The sequence below is a fragment of the Ailuropoda melanoleuca genome, chromosome 3, assembly GCF_002007445.2.
Source record: "Ailuropoda melanoleuca isolate Jingjing chromosome 3, ASM200744v2, whole genome shotgun sequence".
NCBI lineage: Eukaryota > Metazoa > Chordata > Mammalia > Carnivora > Ursidae > Ailuropoda > Ailuropoda melanoleuca.
Genome location: NC_048220.1, coordinates 109208279 through 109213620, shown reverse-complemented (window position 1 = coordinate 109213620; position 5342 = coordinate 109208279). Strand labels below are relative to the sequence as shown.

Here is a 5342-nt window from a genome sequence, read left to right as displayed (position 1 = left end):
AAGACAAGAAGGATCAGAGAAAATCTTCAGAAACAAACAGAAAACAAATAACAAAATGACAATAAATACATATCTATCATTACTTTGACTGTAAATGGACTAAACTCTCCAATTAGAAGACAGAATGGATTAAGAAAACAAGACCCATCTATATGTTGCCTACAAGAGACTCATTTTAGACCCAAGACACCTGCAGATTGAAAGTGAAGAGGGAATGGAGAAACATCTACCAAGCAAATGGAAGGCAAAAGAAAGCCAGGGTAGTAATACTCATGTTGGACAAAATAGACCTAAAACAAAGACAGTAACAAGAGACAAAGAAGGACACTATATAATAATAAAGGGTAAAATCCAACCAAGAAGATATAACAATTGTAAATATTTATGTACCCAAGATAAGAGCAACTGAATACATAAAACAATAACAAAAATAAGGAAACTAATCCATAATAATGTAATAATGGTAGGGAACTTTAATACCTGACTTACATCAATGGACAGATCATCTAAACAGAAAATCAACAAGGAAATAATGGCTTTGAAGAACACACTAGAACAGGTGTATTTAACAGATATATTCAGAACATCCCACCCTAAAACAGCAGAATACACATTCTCTGCAGGGATACATACAACATTCTCCAGAAATTCTCAAGAAATTCAAGAAGACTGAAGTCTTCCCATGCATCTTTTCTGACCACAATGCTATGAAACTAAAGTCAACCACAAGAAAAAATATGGAAAGACCACAAATACATGGAGACTAAATAAAATCCTACTAAACAATGAATGGATCAATGAGAAATTAAAAGAAGAAATTAGAAAGTACATGGAAACAATTGAAAATGAAAACACAAAGGTCCAAAATGTTTGGGATACAGCAAAAGTGGTTCCAAGAGGGAAGTTTATAACAACACAGGCCTACCTCAAGAAGCGAGAAAAATCTGTTCAAATTTTCTATTTCTGGAGTGTCTGGGTGGCTCAGTCATTAAGCGTCTGCCTTCGGCCCAGGGCATGATCCCAGGGTCCTGGGATTGAGCCCCATATTCGGCTCCTCCACTGGGAGCCTGATTCTTCCTCTCCCACTCCCCCTGCTGTGTTCCCTCTCTCATTGGCTGTCTTTCTTTCTCAAATAAATAAATAAAATATTTTTAAAAAACCAAATTTTCTATCTCTTCCTGTTTCAGTTTTGGTAGTTTCTATGTTTCTAGGAATTTATCCATGTCTTCTAGGTGGTCCAATTTTTTTGGCATACAGTTTTTCATAATATTCTCTTATAATTGTTTGTATTTCTGTGGTTTGGGCTGTTATATGTCTCTCTCATTTGTGATTTTATTTTTTGAGTCCTTTCTCTTTTTTTTTCTTGGTAAGTCTGGTTAGAGGTTTATAAATTTTATTGATTTTTTCAAAGAACCAGGTCATGGTTTCATTGATTTGTTCTCTTGCTTTTTTTAGTTTCTGTATCATTTATTTCTGCTCGAATCTTTATTATTTTCTTCCTTCTGCTGGTTTTAGGTTTTGTTTATTGTTGTTTTTCTAGCTCCCTTGGGTGTAAAGTTAGTTTGAGATTTTTCTTTCTTCTTGAGGTAGGCCTGTGTTGTTAAAAACTTCCCTCTTAAAACCACTTTTGCTGTATCCCAAAGGTTTTTGAACATTGTGTTTTCATTTTCATTTGTTTCCACGTACTTTCTAATTTATTCTTTTATTTCCTCATTACATGTATCAGTTGTTTCATTCTTTTTATGACTCAGTAGTATTCCATAGCATAGATTAAAAAAAATTTTTTTTTGTTTAATCACTTACCTGGTCATGAAAAATTGGGTTAACTCCAATATGCACAATTATAAATAAAGATGTCTTTATTCACACACAAATCTGCATGGATGTGTAGATTTCCCTGGGGTAGAAATCATGGAGTATAATTACTGAGTTGTGTTATAAATACATCCATAATTTTATAAAAATCTGTCAAACTGTGTTCTAAAGTGGTTTTACCACTTTGCATTCCACCAGCAATGTGAGTTTCAGTTCTTCCATATCCTCTCAACACTTGGTGTTGTCAGCCTTTTCAATTTTAGCCATTCTACTGGAATATGATGTACAGTGATATCTTATGCTTTTAATTTGCATTTTCCTAATAAATAATGTTGTCAAACATCTTTTCATATGCTTATTTGCCATTTTTATATCTACTTTTTTAAGGGTCCATTCAGATTTTCCCCCATTTTTAACTGAGTTGTTTGTCTTATTATTGAGTTGTGTTCTTTATATATTCTGGATATAAATCTTTAAAAATATATCTGTACTGTAAATTTTTTCTCAGTCTATAACTTGCCTTTTAATTTCTTAAATTAAATCTCTAATTAATGAAAATTTTTAATTTTGATAATAACCAATTTATAATTTTTAATGGATCATGCATTTGGTATGCCATTTAAGAAATCTGTGTCTGGGTGCCTAGGTGGCTCAGTCAGTTAAGCATCAGACTCAGCTCAGGTCATGATCTCAGGGTCCTGGGATTGAACCCCCCCCCAATCAGGCTCCATGTTCAGTGGGGAATCTGCCTCTCCTTCTCCCTCTGGCCCTCCCCCCATTCATGCTCTCTCTCTCAAATAAATAAATAAATTGAAAGGAAGGAAGGAAGGAAGGAAGGAAGGAAGGAAGGAAGGAAGGAAGGAAGGAAAAGAAAGAATGAAATCCATGCCTATCTTCTGTGGCTCAAACACCCCCAGTGACCCTAGGCTTGCCAGCATCATGGCACAGCTGGGCCTAAATGAGCACCATCAAAATGAAGTTATTAATTACTTGCATTTTGCTTGTTCAAAAAGAGGCTTGAGACTCAAAACTATAGATTCCTGCTTCCAAGACCTCTAAGAGAATGAGCTGGTGGAGGAGACCTTCACCATGGAGGTGTCCAAGGTCCTGAGAGGGCTACAGGCTGTGGTCTGCCGTGTGGTGGAGACTGAGCTCATCAACACGGCCCACACCAATGTGTTACTTCTGTGGGAGCTTTTCTCACAAGCTGAGAAGTGGTACCTCAAGCTACAGATGGATATCTCTGAACTTGAAAACAGAGAATTATTAGAACAAGTTGCAAAATTTGAAAAAGTAGAATTTAAATCTTCAAATAAAAAGCCCATCGTAGATACCACGAAGCCCAAACTTGCTCTACTTAACAACGGTGGAACAACAAAACTTCTGAACAAGGAAATTTTTAAGACTTTAAGAAGAGAATGAGAAATTGAAATAAAGACTGAAGACCATTGAAATACAGCCAAACACATGCATTAGATGAGAAGTCAAAGCTAGAAATAGAACTGCAGGATTTACAGCTTGACCAAGGAAATCAAAAGGATCTTATAAAGGCCCAAGATTTGAGTGATTGGAAAACACAGTAGCTGCTTTAAAGAGTGAGTTTCAGAGAACACTTAATAACAAGACAGAAAACCAGAAGTCGCTGGAGGAGAATCTAGCAATGGCCAAGTAAGACCTACTCAGGTTTCAGGAGCAGCTGAGCATGGCTGAAAAGGAATTAGAGAAGAAATTCCAACAAACAGCAGCTTATCAAAACATGGAAGAGATTCTCACCAGGAAGAATGACCAAATCAAAGACCTGAGGAGAAGACTGGCCAAATGCAAACCTGAAGATTAAAAACTGAAGAAGATTTCTTCTGGAAGCTGCCACAGGGTGAAAGTACAAGCTGTTTCTCACCTCGGGCATGTATTTTGAAGCAGTTTGTTATATTCCCTCTCCTTATTTTTATAATATATAGACTTTGCTTCTAATATTTAGAATTAGACTTCCTATTTCAGTTACCTAATTGGGGAGTGGGGAACCTACTGACTAATTCTGGCCAGTCATCCCAAATTTCTCTGCCAAAAGCTCTAGAGTCTTAGTTCCAATGCAGTGAGAATTCTTTACAGTAAAAAAGAGGTTTTTAAAGTGGGAAGAAGAGTTTTATCCTTTTGCATTAGTATAAAGAGTATACCATTTCAATAAGTGTTAAAACTAAAAAAAAACAAAAAAACTGCTTAACTCCAAGTCTAGAAGATCTTTCTTTATGCTGTCTTCCTGAAGTTTTATACTTCTAGCTTTTATGTTTGTGCATAGGATCCATTTTGAGTTAATTTTTTTGGAGGGGTGTAAATGTGTATGATATAAAGGTTAAGAATCTTTTTTTTTTCCCATATGGATATCCAGTTTTTCAGTACTGGTCTTTGGAAAAGACTATACTTTCCCCATTTAATTACTTTGGCATACTTGTTGAATATTAATTGACCAATGGGCCTCTCTCTTCTGTTTCATTGACCTACATGTGCATCCTCATGCCAGTTATACTATCTTGAAGTAATACAGTTTTACAGTAAGTCTTGAAATAAAGTTGTATGAGTTCTACCTTTTTTTCAATAATTCTAGGTTCTTTACATATATGTATATATTCATATTAATATATATTCATTCATAAATATATATGTATATATATATATTTCTTCCAAAACAACTATAAGGATTTTGATTTGTGCATTTCTTCCAAAACACCTATAAGGATTCTGATTGAGAATGGGTTGACTATATATGGATCAATTTGGGAAGAACTGACCTTCTTAACAATACAGTCTTCTAATCGGGCAGCATAATTCTCCAATTATTTAGCTCTTACTTAGATTTTCCTACCCATGTCTGGAACATTATACAGGTTTTTCACAAATTTTCTTAAATTTACTACTAAAATATTCCATTTTGAGGTCATTAAAAATCAAAATTTTTAAATTTTTTTTATTATATTATGTTAGTCACCACACAGTACATCCCTGGTTTCCAATGTAAAGTTCGATGATTCATTAGTTGCGTATAACACCCAGTGCACCCATGCAATACGTGCCCTCCTTACTACCCATCACCAGTCTATCCCATTCCCCCACCCCCTCCCCTCTGAGGCCCTCAGTTTGTTTCTCATAGTCCGTAGTCTCTCATGCTTCATTCCCCCTTCTGATTACCCCCCCCTTTCTTTATCCCTTTCTTCCCCTACCGATCTTCCTAGTCCTTATGTTCCATAGGTGAGAGAAATCATATGAAAAATCAAATTTTTGAAATTTCACTTTCAAATTGTTTACTGCTAGTATATATAAATGCAATTAACTTTTATCATATTAACCTTGTATCTAAAGACCTTGCTATTTTCCCTCAGGTCGGTAAGTGCAGATTCCTTAGTATTTTCTACACATTCAGTCATGTCATATGAGAATAAAAACAGTTTTACTTCTTTTTTTCCATTGTATATGCCTCTTCCTTTAGTTCCCTGATTTTTTGCACTGGTTAAGCTCTTCAATAAAATGATAAA

The 5342-nt window shown here is 35.1% G+C and overlaps 1 pseudogene; it reads left to right on the top strand.

The window, feature by feature from the left end:
* The first annotated feature begins 2754 nt into the window (after nucleotides 1-2754).
* On the top strand, nucleotides 2755-3652 carry LOC100471312 (annotated as a pseudogene).
* Nucleotides 3653-5342: the final 1690 nt, after the last annotated feature.